General features: G+C 52.5%; 1 long non-coding RNA gene across 1 annotated transcript; it reads left to right on the forward strand.

Moving 5' to 3' along the window:
• Window positions 1-16,448: 16,448 nt before the first annotated feature.
• On the forward strand, window positions 16,449-18,433 carry LOC120385048. The gene is made up of 3 exons (XR_005589230.1): window positions 16,449-16,510; window positions 17,009-17,104; window positions 18,372-18,433. It is a non-coding gene; the product is annotated as an uncharacterized LOC120385048 (long non-coding RNA).
• The last annotated feature ends 1,332 nt before the right edge of the window (window positions 18,434-19,765 follow it).

The following is a 19,765-nucleotide window of genomic DNA, read 5'->3' on the forward strand; positions in this document are numbered from 1 at the left end:
TGTACCTGAAAGGCTTTTTGTGAGTGTTACCCAGAGTAAACACATTTGAAATACAGATACAGAGTCAATATCCATAACTTCAGTTACGAACATGATACATGCACACAAATAGGACAGTCATATTCAGCAAATCATAACTTTTCCAATGACACTGAACATGACGCATCTTGCACAAAATGCAACATAATTATGTCCTAATCATTTTATAATCATACCACTATGCTGAATGTGTGGTGTAGTGTCAGGGCCTAATTTCAAGGCACAGGAGTTGGGAATGGAACTTCCACTCTTTGTGGAACAGGAAATAACCCTCCAGCCAGGGCTGGGAAAACTTCCCGGACTCCCAGTGCTGGAGCCTGAATCTTCTGACACTTCATTAGTTACCACGAACCCCAATCTTTGTGGCAACTGCAAACTTTATCAATGATGATTTTATATTCTCTTCCAGGTCATTGATAAGAATGTTAAATAGCACAGGGCCAAGAACCAATCCTTGTGGGAACCCCCTAGAAAGAAATCTACTCAAGCATGGTTCCCATTTACAATCATAGTTTTTAATCTGTTTAATGTATGCTGTGTTTATTTTGTATCTTTCTAGTTTTCTAGTCAAAATATTGTGCTGAACCAAGTCATATGCCTTACAGAAGTCTAGGTAATGTTTTCACCTCTCAGCTCATCAATACTATTAGCTGCAACCAAACTTTTGATCTCACCCAATAAGGATATCCAGTTAGATTGATTGGATCTGTTGTCTCTGAACCTTTGTTAATTGGTACTAATTATATTACCCTCCTTTACCTCTTTATTAATTAAATCCATATTCGCTGCTCTATTATCTTGCCCAGTATCAGACTAACACTCTTGTAATTAGCTGGGTCATCTCTTTTACACTTTTTAAATATTGGCACAGCATTAGCTTTATTCCAGTCTTCTGGAATTTCCCATTGGTCCAAGTCCTAATTAAAATCAACATTAACAGTCCTCCACCAGGTCTTTCAAAACTCTTAATACAAGTTATCTGGACCTGCTTATTTAAACATGTCTAACTGTAATAGCTGCTCTTAACATCCTCGTGAGTTATTGTTGGGATGGAAAGACTGTCGTTGTCAACGTCTTATATGATTAAATCATCTGTTTTTCTCCAACTCCAGGAGTGAAATATTTATTGAACACTTTTACCTCTTCTGTATTATTTTTGATAATTCTGCCATTTCCATCTAGTAATTTACCACTACCATTGTTAGGGATTAATTTTGTACTTAATATACTTTTTTTAAACTTCCTTCTTATTTTCATTAAGTGGTCATTGATTTCTGATAGCTTCCCTTACCAATTTTCTACAATTCTGACTTTCTAACTTATATTCTTTACTGTTGACTTCCTTTCTTCCATATATTTTATTTGGAGATTCCTACCAGGAGCCACCAGCAGGGTCCAGAGACAGCCCCATCTCCTATATCAAGCCCTGGCTAGTAGCTATGTGATAAATGTGATGACTCTGCCTCTGTCTGTCAGCTGGGAGACACAAAGGTTCTCTCTTTCCACCCTCTGATGCCTCCTGGCTGCTCTAAGCAAGGTGGGGTGGGACTCTGTTAACATGTGCCTCCTGGAGCTCCCATTTACCTGGTGCTGCTATTCCGTGAATAGTGGGGTTGTGAGTGGGGCAGCAGGTACTGAGTGTTGGACTCTTGCTCTTTCAGGGGCCGGTGACCTTCGAGGAGGTGGCTGTGTATTTCACCAGGGAAGAGTGGGTTCTGCTGGACCCCACTCAGAGAGCCCTCTACAGGGATGTCATGCAGGAGAACTATGAGATGGTGGTCTTGCTGGGTAAGGAGTCCTGTCGCCTGGGTTATTAGAAGCTGTGGGGTCTCTAAAGAACCTGAGTAGTAATAACTGTATACCTTTATTCATCATACAAGTTTTGCAGGTTTTCTTGCCCCCCTTTTTTTGCCTTATCTCCCACACGCTAGTATCATTTTTGGACATGTGCGGTTTTGGTGCCGTCAGTCATTTTAAAATTGGATTTAATATATCCTTATTGGCTATATTAATCACTGTAGCTTTCATGCCTTTTCCTCATTTTAAGAGGAAAATATGCCTCCTGTAGAATTCTAAATTGAGTAAATATGTGTATGACTCATGCATGGTTTGTGTGACAGTGAGATGAGCTCTTTTAGGAGAGCGTGTAATGTTGCCATTCAGGATCCCATGGGTGAAGGGATAAGAGAGCCATGGGTGGGGCGGAGAAGAGGGGGGAGTAGATAATTCTGGGGTGCCAGGACATGGGGAGGGTGTGTGCAGGGTTAGAGCTAAGAAGCAGCAGGGAGGTAGGAGGTAGTGAGAGATGAGGAGAAAATACAAGAAGCTCCCAAGGTGCCAGGAAGTGGTGCCGGCTGAGAGTAATGGGAAGAAGGGGAGGGGAGTGTGGAGGAAGGGCACCCGGGAAGTGGGCTGGGTGGGTCATTGGGCTGGAGGAGAAGTTTGAAAATCTAGAGGTGTGGGGGATCCCAGACCTTTAACCCTCAATCCCTACTGAAGCCTTGTTGCTTTAGAGCCTACACTCCAGTTTTATTTCTGTTCAGTTTCACTTCTTTTTACATTTTTCCCCCCAAATATCATTATTTTAACATTTGACCTCCCTCTCCCACTCATAACCCCTCTCCCCATATAACCTCCCCATGTCTATGCTCAGTGACCCTGGCCACTGATCCTGAGTCCTTGCTGCATTCCTCCCTGTGACGATGCGGTTCTGGCGGGACCCAACTGAGAGTGCCAAATCAGGACCAATTGCTCAAACAGGGCAGTCACAGCCCTAGGCTGGGGTTTTTCCACCTCTAAGGCAAACCAAACCAGCCAGACAAAGAGGACTTTGGTTTCACCCCACTGGCTAACCACAAGTCACACAAGCAATTCCCTTAGACACTCCAGTCTCCCAGTATCACCACCAGTGCCACTCGTCCTGGGGATGAATGGTTATGAAAACCAACACCCCAATAAAAGAAAACGGTTCTCTCGATCCCAAAGGACCAAGCCCCAGACCCAGGTCAATATACACATCAGATCTTACCCACAAATCACACTGTTGCCAATCCTTTAGAATCTAAAATCTAAAGGTTTATTCATAAAGGAAAAAAGGTAGAGATGAGAGCTAGAATTGGTTAAATGGAATCAATTACATTCAGTAATGGCAAAGTTCTTAGTTCAGGCTTGTAGCAGTGATGGCATAAACTGCAGGTTCAAATCAAGTCTCTGGAGTACATCCCCCGCTGGGATGGGTCATCAGTCCTTTGTGCAGAGCTTCAGTTTGTAGCAAAGTCCCTCCAGAGGTAAGAAGCAGGATTGTAGACCAGATGGAGATGAGGCATCAGCCTTAGATAGGCTTTTCCAGGTGTAAGAACCTCTTTGTCCTTACTGTGGAAAATTACAGCAAAATGGAGTCTGGAGTCACATGGTCCAGTCCCTGCATACTTTGCTGAGTCACAAGGCGTGTCTGCCTTCTCTCCATGGGTCAATTGTGTAGCTGATGGTCCTTAATGGGCCATCAAGCAAGCTGGGCAGAGCTAACACCAACTTGTCTGGGATGTTTCCCAGAAGCACAGCACCAACTTGAAATACAGACAGTATAGAGCCAATATACATAACTTCAACTAAAAATGACACATGCACACAGACAGCATAGTCATAACCAGCAACCCATAACCTGGTCTTAGACACCTTATATGACCCCTTTACCTAAGATTTGGTGCCACTACAGGACCTTGGTTGCAAACCATGTTCTATATGGTCCCAGTTTATACCAATAACGTCACACTCCCTCCCATAGCAGGGCCGCTACCCAGACACAAATGGGCACTTTGTTGATGATGTCACTGGGTGGTTGTGTAGCCCGTACAATTGTTACACCTATAAGATTACATATTCCAAGCCCTTCACACCACTCGGGCTTATCTCTATACACCCATACAGTCTCTTCCCCAGTGTTCCTTCCCAGCTCTGATGCTGCAGAGCATTTACCTCCGTCCTCCTTCCCAGCCTTGCCTGTGTCCCTGTTCCTGTTCCCCACTTAATAAACATGATTCCAATTTCCTTCCCCTCCTGTTTGACCCCAGTTTATATAGTCATATTGCCAGCTACACCTAGCACGATTGATTGTACAGAAGAGAGAAACAATTAGAGAACCAGACAGATAAACAACAGAAAAGTGAGGGCCATAAAGATAGAACAATACAGAAATGAGAGTTTCGCAGTCAGAGCCATTGATAAGTGATTTCTTGCCAGACAGGATGCTGTCAAACTAAGTTTCTTTTATCCATCTTAAGATCTGTTTCTTTATCTGGTGGTGATGGGCATCATACAGACAGGATCGTCTTCCTAACAGCCTAATAGCACCTTATTTCAGTGTGACTGGTTTGGGATGAGAGGATGTGACCCTTCACTTCCCAGCTAATGGCTGCCCCTGCTGCTTAGCCAAAGTCCTTAGCCTAAGAAAAAGGCCTCAGCCTATCCTAGTGAGAGAAGACCCATACACAGGCAGACTGAGATTTTAAAGTGCTCTCAGATGAGCTCCAGACCAACAAGTATGCACAGTAATTATTCAGCCAGTATTTTAGGAGAACTGCAATGTTAGAGAGAATCATGAACTGCTCAGAGACAATTAATGCAGAGAAGCAGCAAAATCCATCAAACATATAAGTGGTTATGACTTATTTACTTGGTCTTCAAAGAGAACAAAAAGGCCTTGAGTCTCCTCCCTGTCATTAACCTCCTGCTCAGCCAATCAGGGTAGAGACTGAGGATGGGAGGCTGAGGGGTCTCACCAGAAAGCTCAAAGGATGGCCCAGGTCACTGGCGGGGATCACTGCCCCAGCACTCCTGCAGCTCCACAGTTTTGGGTGGACCTCCCACAGTGAGAGCTGCCGAGCACTCCCCCGCAACACACACACACACACACACACACACACACACACACACACACACACACACACACACACACACACACCCTCTCCTGGTGGGGTCGGGCAGGGCAGCGTCTGTGGTTTACATTCTGCATTGCCTGGTGCTGAGCCATTGCACAATCCCCAGTCACGCCGCACAGCACACCTCAAGAGGCGGTGGGGGGGCCAAGCAGATGATCCAGAACGAGGGGGGAGAGGAAATGTGGCTGGGGGGATGAAAGGTCTTGGGCTGCACTGGGGGAGTGCAGAGCAGGGGTGACCCCAGAAACCTGCAGCAAAGGGATGGACAGGTGGGCTGGGTGGATAGAGGAGGCAGTGAGCCTAAAAGGGGAGTGGGGTCTAATGGTCAGAGCAGGGTGGGGGTTGTGTTCTATCCCTAGCTCTGGGAGCTGAGTGGGGTCTAGAGGTGAGAGCCGGGGACTGGGAGCCAGGACTCCTGGGTTCCATAGTGGCAACTGTTTTTTCCTGTGTCTCCCTCCCTAGAGATCCCTGCCCAGCCCCCTAGCAGAATCTGACTGGGGGAGGGGGTTGCCCTGCCACTCCAGACTCGTGATTAGAACCCCTCCTCCCACGGGCTCTGACATCACGGAATCTCCCTCCCACGTCAGAAAGTAGGAGCCCTTCCCCACATGAGGAGGAAGCTAGTGAGTTTCTTGGGAGTCTCTGGCAGAGGTGACAGCACCCACCAGACACCCACTGAGGGCTGCAAGGAGACCCCCCTACACACCCCCTGCTACGAGGGGCTGCGGGTGCCCAGCCAGGGTCAGGAGGTGAGATGGGGTCGCAGTGGCAGGAAGGGGGCAGAGCTGGGGTGGTGCCAGGTCGTTGCTGGCTACACAGGGAAAAACCACACTGCTCCATTACGTATTTCCCAAGGTTATGGCTGAATACAGGGTTTGGAATGACTTCAGGGAAATATTTTGTTTCCAAACAGACTCCATATACCAAATGATGGTGCTAATATGCTCCCCCTGAACCCTCCCCCATGACTCCAGGATCCCAGCATCTTCCTAATTTGTAGGGTAGTTCTCCTCCCAGGCTCGTGCGAAGGCGGGAAGCACCACCAGCCCCATTTCCTGCATGGGAGAACTGAGGCCCAGAGAGGCTGAGTGATGTGCCCAAGGACACTCAGAAGTCTGTGGCAGAGCAAAGCATGTTTATGCCTCCCCGTCCGGGGTTCTGGCCTGCTCCTGGGTCACTGGGTGGTGCTGGGGGGGGAGCTTGGGGGAAGGGGCAATGTGAGGGCAGAGGAGGGGTGTATTGGGGAGGGGCAGTGCGGGAGTGGGGATTCGGGGGAAGGGGCAGAGTGAGGGTGGGGCATTGGAGGAAGGGACAGGTGATGTGAGGCAGGGACCTCGGGGGCAGGGGCAGCGTGAGGGCAGGACCTCAGGGGCAGGGGCAGGGCTTTGGGGGAACGGGCGGAGCGAGGGGGCTCGGGATGAGGAGGGTTAATTCAGTTCAGTGGCAGCTTTGTCTGTGGGTGACACTGTTACTGCAGGGGGTGTTCAAAGCCGGGCTCGCCCGAGGGAGGAGGAAGGGGGGGTGGCTGGGGAGGGACAGCGGGAGTGAGGGGCGCTGACCAGTAGCCGGGTACAAGGCTCCTCAGACACGCACAGAAACCAGCTCACCCCGGGGGCGGGGGGTTAAAGCCCCAGCAAACAAGGGGCGCTGGGACCATCCCTGCGGTGCAGACACAGGTGTAAAGTCACCGGACGGAGACAGACCCGGCACTCACCTGCCCCGCACAGACCTGCCCCCGCCAGGTTTGGGGGCGGAGCCGGCCGCCCGGTCCTCGCCCTCCCGCCCCGCTCAGCTGCTCTGTGCAGGGGCGAAGCAGCGGCACGTTCCTACGCGGGCAGGTCAATACACTGCACGGGGTGGGGAGAGGTGTCAGGTTGACCCAGGGACCCGCCCTTCCTGGGCTCGAGAGGACGGGGCGCCCGGGCAGGCTGGGAGTTGTAGTTCCTGGCTCTTCTCAGAGCGGCAGGGACGGCCTGGTTGCTCAGACAACGCGCCTCCCAGTGCACACTGGGTAGTGTAGTTCTCCCTCTGGCAGGCGGCCTCTAGTGGAGGAGGGGCCCTATCCCGTCACTTCGCCGCGCCCCTCCCCGCTCCCGGATTGGCGGAGAGAGCGCGGGACAGAGACTCGGCGCGAGGGGTAATGCCCCGCTTCCCTCGCCCCGAGGCTTCGCCGCCCCCCGCCCCGCCCCGGGCGCGCTGCGGCCGTTGGGATTCGAATCCCGCTCGCGGCCAGGGGCGGCCCCAGCCCCGGGGAGCCGCGCGGGAGGGGGTTGCGCGGCTCAGTCCCCGCGGGCGGCACCAGTGGGACTCCCGCCCCGGCGCTGCTGGGGGCTCGGCCGGGGCGCGGGCAGCCGGCGGCTGGGGCGGGGCAGGTCCGAGGAGCGCTGAGGCGGGACGGTGAGTGGCGGCTCCGCACGGGCTGGGGGCTCAGACCCCCAGTGCCAGGCGCCAGGCCCAGCCCCTGCCGCGCCCCTGCCCCGGGAGCCGGGCTGGGGCGGGGGGGTCATAGGGCAGAGGCAGCGCGGAGTGAAAGGGCTTCACACCCCCCTCAGCGGGGCCTGGGGGGCAGCAGCAGGTGGGGCAGGGGCTGAGCTGCCGGGGAGCAGCCCCACGAGCGGCGGCCTGGGGCCGCGGGGCCGGGCGAGGTCCCGTCCCGTGTGCGCAGGGACCGAGGGGCAGAGTCAAGCTGTGCGTTGTCCGGCAGTTCCGGGGCTGCAGCCTCTTCGCGCCCACGGGCCCTTTGTGACCCTCAGAGCAGCCCCGGATCTGCCGTGGCCCCTCCCCGAGGCCCTGCCCTGCTCACGCCGGCCCCCTCCCTCCCCCGCCCTCACTCACTGTCACCAGGCCGGGGGGGGGGGGCAGGCTCTGGGCTGGATTAACATGGGGGCAAATAAAATCAGGACATGCCTCTGTGGGGAGGGGGTTTCAGTTGTTGCTAAAGGTGGGGGAAGCCCTAAGTCTCTGTCTGATTGTGTGTGTCTCTCTCTCTCCTCAGGATATTGGCGTTGAGTTTCCTGGGTGAGACGCTGCTGATTCAGAAAAGGATTAGACATTTATATGGACCATATCATCCAAACTTCGCTGGTATACAAAATGTAGAAGGGATATAAATCCTTATGCTTCAGGATATAAGCCTACCACCAACTGATAGGGGTCAGGAAGAAACTTCTCCTATGGGCAGGTTAATCCATAATTGTTTGATATTGTGTTTCTCAGACTTTCCTCTGAGGCAGCTGGGCCTGTGACTTGCCCTGAAAAATAGATCATTGGTGGGCCTTTATATTATGGGGCTGATCATTTTTTGTTTTATGGTAGTGTTTAGATGTCCCAACCAAAATTCAGGGTCCCATTACAAAAACATAGTAAGAGATTGTCCCGTGCCTCAAATACAATCTAAACAAATAGACAAGATAGGCAAACAGTAGGATAAAGTATTATTAACCTCCATTTATAGATGGGGAACTGAGGCAGAGATGAAGGACCAGTGTTTCAAAGATATTTAGGTGCTTAAGATGCAAACAGATGCTTAAAGGTGCTTTTGAAAATTGCACCAGCAGATTAGGTGCATAACACCCACTGATTTCAATAGGAGTTAGGCGCCAAACCTAACTTAAGCACGACTGGTCTATTTCCCATTCCAATTTTCACCAAAACCAATACGGTTCTGCTCACTGATGCCTAGAATATTCCTGGAATTTTGGAATTGCTTGGATGTGGTGTTCACAAGTTCATGTTACAAGCAGAGAAATGCTATCAAGTAGAGTGAAGAACTCACATTACTCAGTAAACAAGTTTTCAAATGTTTTCCTCATACAGATCACTTCTTCAGATAAAGAATATTTCTTCTCCCAACCCGCCCTGCCTCACACCTACAGTACCCCACAGCAAGAAGAGAGCTTAGTGACATGAAAAGGTAATTTTAGGACAGGATTAAGGGCATGGGTGCAAACCAAGTGGTTTAAAAGTGGTGGGTGCAGTCAGTCATTACATGATGATGTACACAGTCTGTGACATCACACTCCATTGCCAATGAAACAATAGTGACATCTCGTGCAGAGAAGTGTAAACAAGAAGCAGGCAGCATTATCTTCTGCAGATATAAACAACTTCTTTGTCTGAGTGATTGGCTGAATAAGATATTATATTACGCCCATAACATCACAGGCCATAGGTGGTCAAAACACCTGACTTTATGGTCACCGCTGTGGTGATGGCACTTCCATATCACTGCTACCTGATGGCCATAGATGGTCAGACCTTTTGGGATTTTTCCTTATATGCATATTCAGAGCCACAAGTAACAGGTGACCCATCTCAGGCGAGTAATAAAGAGATTGTGTGACACACCAGCCAGCCTCTGCCTATAAAAAGGCTGGAGCTGCCAGCAGGGCCAGCTTTAGGCCAATTCAACCAATTCCTCTGAATCGGGCCCCGCCCCTAGAGGGCCCTGTGCCCAAGCCCCAGTACAGTGTACTGGCAAGAGCCGGTGCGCTGTACCGGGGTGGCCCGGCTGTAGGGATATTAAAGAAGGTTTATATTAAACATGGTTTATAAAAGAAATGATTTATTAATTTATTGTTAATTAATACTTTATAACTTAAGGTTTATGTTAGAAGTAAATTTGTGATTCCCAACATTTAGCCTCTAACCTGCAAGCCACCAGCTGTATCTGTGTGAAGCCTGCTCAAAGAGATACTTGGTATAAAACTTGTTAAGCTCAAAGAAATACTTTGTATAAAACTTGTTAAACATTAATTATCTCTAAGTAAGCCAAAACAGTAGCTGTTATAGTGTATAAATAGAGATCCCCACCCTCTGTAAGTTTTCATCTCACTTTATCTTTGCTTGTTTATAGACTGGTAGGGTCACATATTTTGGTAACTCCACTAAAGGTAAAAAGACAGTGAACTAGATGTAATTAAGATAGAGAATGTATGTGAATGCATGCCTAGTTTAAACAATGAATGAATGGTTAGGGAGTTACCAGCCTGAAGAATTCAGTGTCGGCTGAAGAAGGTGTCAAGTGGGATCAACCAGATGACCCCACTACCTCAAAGGAAGGAAAAACAAGCATCTGACAGAATGGAGCCAGCCACCTGCTGATTGATTTAGCAACAGCAAAATGAACAGTCTCATGGACTGACATAGGAATAAATTCCTATCAAACTGGACTCTAAAGACTGAGGACTTTGAGGGCTTGGCTACACTTACAAATTTGCAGCGCTGCAGCAGGGTGTGAAAACACACCCTCTCCAGCGCTGCAAATTATCAAAGCCCGCCCCAGCGCTGGGGCGCGGCTCCCAGCGCTGTCCGTTATTCCCCACAGGGAGGTGGAGTATGGACAGCGCAGGGAGAGCTTTCTCCCAGCGCTGGTGCTTTGACTACACTTAGCGCTTCAAAGCGCTGCCACAGCAGCACTACCACAGCAGCGCTTTGAAGTGCTAAGTGTAGCCACAGCCTGAGTCTATGGTTCTGCTGCCAGCCTCCAGGAGCATCAAATGCATCTGACACAGACTTGGCTCCATCCTCATGACCAAGATACCTGGCCAGTAACTTGGCATGAGCAATGTCTAGGCTGGTAACTATAACATCTGTACAGAACCTGAATGAATGATTGTGTGAATGAATATATATATGTGTGTGTGTGTGTGTGTGTGTGTGTGTGTGTGTGTGTGTGTGTATAAGGAATAAGTAGTGATAGAAATAAGTAGTAAAACAACGTTGTTTACTGTTGTCTTTTGTTTTGTTATGGTATTTACAATAAATGTGGCATCTTTGCCTTATCCCTCTTAATTAGATCCTGTTGGTTTTTATTATATTGGTATAACACGGCTTCTTCCGGGCGGGGGGTATTTAAAGGGCCTGGGAGCTCTGGGAAGTGGTGCAGCTTTGGCGGCTATTTAAAGGGCTGGGGCGGTAGAAGCAGGGAGCCCTGGGCCCTTTAAATAGCCCCTGAGCCCGGCTGCTGCTGCTACCCTGGTGGGGGAGGGAGGAAGAGGGGGCAACCACCGTACAGGGTGGGCTGCACCCCCTGTCCGCAGCCAGCCCCTGCCTGCACCAGCCCTGCCTGACCGGCCCGTCTCCAGCCAGCCCCGCATTCCCTGCCCTGCCTCCAGCCCGGTCTCCAGCCAGCCCCGCACTCCCTGCCCTCAGCCAGCCTGTCTCCTGCCCGCCCCTGCCGCACACCCTGTCCTGCCCGCACCAGCCCTGCACCCGTTGCCCTGCCTGCAGCCAGACCCTACCTCCAGTCAGCCCCTGCCCTGCCTCCAGCCAGCCCCATGTCCACTGATGCCCTGCAGTTCCCAGGGCAGTAACCCTGCACACCTGCTTCAGTGAGGGGAGCAGGAGCAGCTGGGACCCACACATGTGGGTGACCAGACGGCAAGTGTGAAAAATCAGGACAGGGCGTGGGGCGTAATAGGAGCCTATATAAGAAAAAGCCCCAAATATTGGGACTGTCCCTATAAAATGGGGACATCTGGTCACCTTAGCTGGAACATTTTTACAGTTCTTGGTAATAGCAACACATTAGTTACAAAAATTACCATTAGTGATAACAACAAATTCATTGCAAGGGTCCACCTACAATCATTTTTGTCATCATGCCACACCTTTGGCTCAATACCATTGGGGTTTGCACCTTATAGGGTTAACCCGTGCATAGGCGGCAGGTTATATACACCTGCGGTGCCCGGGCTCCAGGAATATTCAGGGGCCGGGTGCCCTGCTCCAGCAATATTTGGAGCTGGGTCTCTCCCTCGGCCCTGCCTGAATCGGGCCCGGCCCTTACCTGAGCCTCTCCAAAGCCCCAAACCCTCCGCCCCAGACAGAGCCCTCATCCCCTGCACCTAATCCTCAGCCCGAGCCGGCCCTCATCCCCCGCACCTAATCCTCAACCCCAGCCAGAGCCCTCATCCCCACACCCTAATCCTGAGCCCCAACCCTCATCCCCCTGCACCCTAATCCTCAGCCCCATCCCTGAGCGCCCCTGCAGCATGAACTCCTCATCCTCAGCCCCAAACCTCATCCCCCTGCACCCTTATCCTCTGACCCAGTCCTGAGCCCCCCCACATCATGAATCCCTCATCCTCAGCTCCACAGCCCTCACCCCTGTACTCCCTCCTATCCCCAAACTCCCTTCCCAGAAGGTGCACCCCCCGTCCCACACACCCTTTCCCAACCCCAAACTCCGTCCCAAAGCCTGCACCCTTCACCCCCTCCTGCACACCCACCCCCTGCCCCAGCCCAGAGCCTGCACCCAGCACCCAAACTCCATCCCAAAGCCTGCACCCTGGACCCTAATCCCCAGCCCAGGATCTGCACCCCAGACCTCCCCCGCCGAGACCCCTCTCAGAGCCTTAGGCAGGTGGGGGCAGAGTTGAGGCGGGTTCTGAGCACCACCAAAATTTCTACAGACTTGCCACCCATGAACCTGTGGCTTCCTTTGCAAACTTCCACCTTGGTCTGAAGGTTCAAACCGTGATTGTTCTTGCTTAACAGAATTTACTGGCTGATGGGGTGGGCTCTCTTTGCTAACAGCCATTAGCAAGTCTTCTCCCTGCCAGCCAAGTAATTTGCATCAACACAGAAGCACAGACTGCTCACTTAAAGAATCAGAATGGAGACATTCCTGTTCCAACACCATTGTCTTCCCAACCAGCTGGCCAAACACAGCCACTTGCTTATAGAGCTGCTCAACTTTCTTAACAGCCCTTACTCCATCTGAGACCTTTTCAAAGCTATCCACACGGGCTCTTTCAAAAGGAAAGTGGGTGGATTTTTACATATCTTCCTAACCAGTCTTTAAAGGGTTAAGTCAGTCTGTGAGTTAATTAACTCTTTCTGGCCCTGTCGCCTTCCAATGAGAGATTATATTACACCCATAACGTCACAGGCCATATATGGTCAAAACAGCCGTGGCCAGGCTGGGACCGGGCTGGGCCTGGGGTACTCAGCTGGGGCCAGGCAGGGGCGGACGAAGCCAGGCCGAAGGAGCCGCTCAGTCGGGAACGGACTGGAGGAGCCACTCGTCTGGGCTGGGCTGGGCCTTGCCATGCCTCCCTGGAGCCCTCCTCACACTCCTTTCCCCTGGTCCAGCCTTTGTTCCAGCTCAGGTGGTAGCTAGTGGATATCTCACGATGGCTGCCCCATTTGTTCCCTTCCACTCAGATACAGATACAAAAGTGATACATTTATACAAATAGGATGACCACACTCAGTAGATTATAAGCCTTGTAATGATACCTTACAAGAGACCTTTTGCATGAAGCATACTGCAGTTACATTATATTCACACTCATTAGCATATTTTTATAAACTCCTATAGAATGGAACATGACAACAGCAAAGACACGACAGCGGCGACACCTCTGAAGAAATGCCCTAGAGCCCTTGGGCCGTCACGCTTCAGGAATGTGCGTGAGGTGCTAGGAGACCTGGAGATGGGGGGTGTCCTGCTGGCCGTAGGTGAGTGTTGTGAACCCCCAGTTGCTAGGCTGAATTTATCCATCCCTGGCAATAAAACATTGTCTTGTTTTCACAGCCACTTTCGGTCTCCTGGCTTCTACCCTCTACCCTACTGGCAGGGCATTGTGCAGCACCCTTTCCAGCCCACCTGGGTGGAGGAGATTGAGGAAGAGAGCATCTGCCATCCAGCTCCATCTCATCTAGAGCAAGTGAGTGGAGGTCTCCAGAGCCATCGCCAGTGTGGTGGGAATGGCCCAGCAATAGGGCTCCCAGCCTTTCCCTTGCAGGAGATTGTTCCCAACGTCGAGAGTCTTTCGGGAGGGCAGAACCTGCCAGGTGCTGAACACCCACAATGGCAAGCAGTGAAATCAGTGGGAACTGAGGGCGACTCCTCCCTCCTGGGATTGGCACCGTGTGAACGAACTTTCATTTAGGACTATCCGGGTTCCGCTCTTTCTCTGGCCTGGGAGGGAGCGGGGTCTACTGGGGTGGAGGGAGCGGCTTGTCCAAACTAACGGAGAGCCCCATTGCTCTGAAAGAATGAGACTCTCCCAGTTTCACAGGGCCCTATTGGGTGAGGGGAACATTGGGAGCAGCCTGTGCTGTGAGCTGCTGCCAGTGCGTGTGGACGGCAGCCCCCCTGCCCTGGGGTGGGGTGTGTGGGGAGGAGGAATTGCCTCAGCAGAGGGGACGTAGGCAGGGGAGCAGGCAGGCCCATTAATGAGAGCTGCCTTGAGCCCAGACTCATGGCTGCTCCCCACTCAGTTCCAGGATGGAGCGGTGGAAGCGGATGCTGAGGAGGAAGGCTGGGCAGGTGGCTCTGGAGCCAGTAGGGAGCAGTGTCCGTCTTGCCCAGGAGGAGAGTGGCCCCTCTGTCCCGCGGGCGAGGAAGAGGCCAGTGGGCAGGCAAAGTGGAAGCTCCTGACCTTCTGGAGGAAGAGGAAAAGACCAGCTCCCTTAGCAGGCCCTGAGGCACCTTCTGGTCCCAAATGGAGATGGCCCGGGTGATGCTATGTAGGAGGGACCCAGGCGAGGGCAGGAGCCGGGCAAGGTGGCTCTGCGGCTTCCTTTCCAGGAAGCAGAGGAGCCAGGAGCCCAGCCCAGGGCCCAGCAGGAGCTATCCACCAGCCTGGCCACCGAGGAGCCCCCAGCCAGCCGAGCAGGAGCTGGGCGGCTCCGGCATGGGGACCGGCAGCTCTGCCTACTCCTGAGGGCCAGCACCTCCTCTGTGGGGTCTGACAGCCCTGAGGCTGAAGGCTCCCTCTGTGCAGGTGAGGGAGACCCAGGGGACAGGGGGACGGATGGGGGCAGTAGGGGACTAATAACACCCTGTACCCATTGGGTCACCAAGACGCCAGGACTGAGACATGGGAGCCCCACTAACACCAGTGGAGGTGGCACAGCTGCACCCTGTAGCAGGGGATGCTGGGCAGAGTCCGGGGAGCTCCAGCCTCCCATGATGAGGTTGGGGGCTGACAGCCACGGGGCCCTGAGGCTGATGGGCCTGAGGGTGTCTCTGGGAGGGGCAGGGTGCGGCCCTCTGTGCCATGGGGCTCCTTGTTGAGGATGGGGGACATTGAGCCATTTCTCTACACTGCATCCCCCCAGTGGCAGCAGGGATTGTCCTTTCTCCTGCTCTCCCTGGTGCAGAGACCCCCAGTGCCCAGCAGCAGTGGGCTGAGGAGGAGGAAGAAGAGAAGGAGGAGGAGGAGGTGTCCCCTGAACAAGACACCATCAGGGTCATCCAGGACTACCTCCAGGGCAGAGCTGAGGTACAAAAATCTTACAGCTGCGCTGCCCCTGAGTCTGCCCTGCCCCTTCTTCCATCCCCACCCACACAGGGGGGTCTTGTCCCAGAGAATCCATCACCCCCAATGGGGGGAACTGCTCCCTTGTTACCTGGCACCCCAAAGTGGGGGCATTTGTCTCACACAGGCCAAGGTGTCCACTCCCCACAGACACTGTCCCAGTTACAACCCCAGTCTGTGCAGGGCGACACTGGTATCGGGAAGCGGGGCGGCTTTCCCTGTCCAACTCCATGGGGTTCCTGAGCCATGGAGCTGGTGTAGGTGGGTTGGGGAGGTCCCTACCTAACTGTCTCTCTCTCTCCCCCCACCCCACTCCTAGTTGATGGCCAAACAGCTCCGCTTCCTCCGTAGTGTCCCACGTCTGTGCTTCTTGGCACAGCAGCAGGGGCTGAACACTCTGGAGCCCCACGTCTCCAAAGCGGCCCTCGTGGAGAGCATTGCAGTGAGTGGGACCCCGTGTCTGGCCCCTGGGGCGAGGGACCCAGAAACGAGAGAAAGAGTTGGTGGGGCCAGAGGGGGAAGCAGAGGACAGTGGTTCCTGTGGCTGAGGGCTGGGAGCAGGGAAGGAGAGCTTCTGACACCAATCGGGAGCTGGCAGTGGGAATTGTAAGGCCGGAGGAGGAGGGGAAGGAAGTTTGATGGATGGGAGGACTGGGGGGCCCAGCTGGTTGGGGTTGGGAGTGACACTGGCTGTTTCTGCAGAGCACTTTGGTCTCTTCCCTGGAAAGTGCCTGTGGGTCTGCGGGGCCTGAGTCTCACATGCAAATTTATCTTCTTGGGGTCTCTCAGGAGCTGATTGAAAATCTGCCCATGGTGCCAGAGCCAACCTCCATCATCTCCAGCTCCATGGCTGCAGTTTGCAGCCTCAGGTACCAGGACCGTCCCATCCAGCTGCCTTAACCCTGGTGCTGATCGGGTCTGGAGCCGGGAGTCCCAGATCTTCTCCGGCCTAGATTACCCCCAGCTGTGGCTGTTCCCATCCCCCAGCAGAGGAGGCGGGAACGTCTCCACTTTCCTGGCTGGGGGGTGATTTCACTCCAGGAACGTTACAGCGGCCGTCGGGAGGGGATCACTGCGGGGAGGGTCATGGCCATGGCAGTGCCAGCGCCACTCCGGTGCCGCCAAGGATAACACGGGCTCTTCTCTCCCCGCAGCAAACTGAAGCCGCTGCTTGCCCTGGAGCTGGAATCACTCCTCCTGCGGGCTCTTCTTTGCACCATCTTCACGATGGGCACTGGGCAGGATACCGCCCACTTCCAGGTAGGTCACGATCCTACTTCCCTGTCCCAGGAGCAGGAGCCGCCTCTGGTCCCTGCTCCCTTGGTTTGATGGAGCTGCTGAGAATAGGGGAGGAGTGAGCAGAGCTGGGAACAGGCCCGAGACAAACTGGCAGGGAGGGCCCCTTCCCTCCAGGGGAGATTGTATTACCCCTCTGTGGCTGATCCCAGCCTTCCCTCTCCTCATTCTGTGTTCTGCTGCCTGGACTCTCCCGGGGATCCTTCTTCCCACCCATTGCAGTTTGGCTGGTCCCTAGTCTGCTGGGTACCAGCCCCTGCACAGAGAACTGCTAAGGCCAAGGATTGAGGAGCCAGCAGGCATCCGACTAGGAACTCTTGCCAAGTGTCCTTGGAATGATGTGAATGGGAGAGGCCAGGATGTGCCTTTTGGGTCTGGCCAGGGCTCTCAGAGAACCCCCCTGGTCCCGTGACTGGTGTAGCCCCATGTCCCATGACTGACGGGTGTTCCCGCTTCTTGCAGGCTCTGCACAACACCTATTTACAGAGGCTGGACGCCATGGTCGGGTGCCTGCTCACTGAGACCCCCACCCCAGCTAAGCTGCAGCACCTCTTGGAGGTGAGTAGAATGGGCCGGTCTGGGGCGGAATTTCCCCTTAACCCCGTCAGGGGGCTGCAAAGGAGAGACTAGAAGAGTCCCGTTTCCGTTGTGTCCTCCCAGCTTGGACCCAAGCCGCCCCACGTTCCCAGAGCTGTCAGTGCAGTGCAATGTTGGGACCCTTACGCCTCCTGGGGCGGGGGCGCAGGGGAGCAGAGGGAAGGAGCTGGGACTCTCAGCCAGAGCTCTGCACGGTTGCATTAAGCACTAACAGTGAGCACCAGGCCTGGCTGGGGCCTGAGAGACTGAAACCAACACCTGTGAGATGCAGGACATGGGACCCTGAGAAAAGTCACTGGCTCCTTTCTAGGGAGACCCTGAGATACAGGAGGAGCCTCAGGGAATCAGCTCTTCTGTCCTAGGGACACTGCAGTTCCTGTCCTCACGGCCACTCCATCCATCCTACCAAGGCTTCTGCAGCTGGGGTCTGGGGTCCAGGACATGTGCCTTGATCCTGACGTGCTGTTCATGGATCAGAGCACATGATCTGAGGGTTCAGAGCAAATAGACCAGCCCCAAGACCGACCATTGTCCCAGCCTGGCGAGACAATGACAGCTTGTGCCCAGTGGAGGACAGGACCAAACAGCTCAGCTTCCGCCATGCTGTCCCACGTCTGTGCTTCTTGGCACAGCAGCAGGGGCTGGACACTCTGGAGCCCCACTTCTCCAAAGTGGCCACGCCATCAGGGCTCATTCACCTGCACATCTACCAAAGTGATCTATGCCATCATGGGCCAGCAATGCCTCTCTGCCATAGGTACATTGGCCAAACCGGACAGTCTCTATGCAAAAGAATAAATGGACACAAATCTGACATCAGGAAGAATAACATTCAAAACCCAGTAGGAGAACACTTCAGCCTCTCTAACCACTCAGTGACAGACTTGAAGGTGGCAATTTTGCAACAAAAAAACTTCAAAAACAGACTCCAAAGAGAGACTGCTGAACTTGAATTAATATGCAAATTAGATAAAATTAACTTAGTTTTAAACAGAGACTGGGAATGGTTGGGTCATTTCACTAATTGAATCTATTTCTCCACGTTAAGTGTCCTCACACCTTCTGTGGGTCATCTTGATTATCACTTCAAAGGTTTTTTTCTCCTGCTGATGATTGCTCATCTCAGTTGATTGGCCTCTTAGAGTTGGTATGGCTACTTCCACCTTTTCACGGTCTCTGTATGTATAAATATCTTCTTTCTGTGTTCCATTCTATGCATCCGCTGAAGTGAGCTGTTAGCCAGTGAGTGGCCCATCGAACGGACACTTAATTCACAATGGACCATGGGAGGCACCCATCTACACTGAACGGACTTTTCTGTGAATGTTCTATCTGACGTATCCTGCAAAGTATCCATCCTGCAATGACTGAGCAAAATGGGGCATGGACAGGGACTTGCCCATGTGACTCCAAGCTCCCATCTTTCACCTGTGATTTTCCACTAGCTGTGCTGAGGACTTTGAAACAATGGGTTTCCCTTCATATGGCAGAAGTTAAAGAGGCCCTGGAAACATCTCCACTGTGCCTCTAGCCTGCTCCAGCCTCTTTCCTGCTCAAACATCTGGACTATGGACTTATACTAATGGGAGCATCTAACCAAGGAGAGGCACTTCCAGTGACTTGGAAGCACCCAAAGACTTATCAAGCCAGCAGTTTATTCTATCACTGCTATAAGCCTGAACCAAGAACTTTGCAATTATTGTATTTGATTCCTTTAACCAATTTTAATTCTCACCTTTCTTTCTTTCTTTCTTTCTTTCTTTCTTTCTTTCTTTCTTTCTTTCTTTCTTTCTTTCTTTCTTTCTATAAATAAACCTTTAGCATTTAGATACTGAAGGATTGGCATCAATGTGATTTTGGGGAAATATCTAAGTTATATATTGACCTGGGTGGGCGGCTGGTCCTGTGAGATCAGAATATAGCCTCTTAGGGTATGTCTTCACTCCCCGCCAGATCGGCGGGTAGCAATCGATTTCTCGGAGTTCGATATATCGCGTCTCATCTAGATGCGATATCGAACCCTGAACACGCTCCCGTTGACTCCGGAACTCCACCAGAGTGAGTGGCGGTAGCGGAGTCGACAGGGAGCCGTGGGCGTCGATCCCGCGCCGTGAGGACGGGTAAGTAATTCTAGCTAAGGTACTTCGACTTCAGCTACGCTATTCACGTAGCTGAAGTTGCGTACCTTAGATCGACCCCGCCCCCCACCTAGTGTAGACCAGGCCTTAGTTGAAGACATTGATTTTAAAGAACCACTCATTTCTCAGTCTAGTGTTTTTGGTGGTAATACAAGGACTGGATTCCCAAGGAAACTGCTTTCATGACTTCTTGTTAGCTGGTGTGGTGAAGCAGAAGTTTCCTTTGCAGGTTGAAGGGGAAAGGACGGACATTACTCATCTAATCGTAATCACACTGAGACGCTGAAGGAAGCAGAGCGAGGATGTGCTACTAGCAGTAATCCAGCCCAATGGGGAGGAGTTAAATATAAAGAAGAGGGTCATGTGGAGAACAGGGTTTGCTCTCAGAGCTTTGGAGAGAAAAGAAATCTGCCACTTTTTCTCTGTGAACTCCGTTTGCTTTTCTTGTTCCTTTCCGTTACAGTAAAGATACAGAGAATGGAAG

This window comes from Mauremys reevesii, linkage group 17 (assembly GCF_016161935.1).
Source record: "Mauremys reevesii isolate NIE-2019 linkage group 17, ASM1616193v1, whole genome shotgun sequence".
Taxonomy (NCBI): domain Eukaryota; kingdom Metazoa; phylum Chordata; order Testudines; family Geoemydidae; genus Mauremys; species Mauremys reevesii.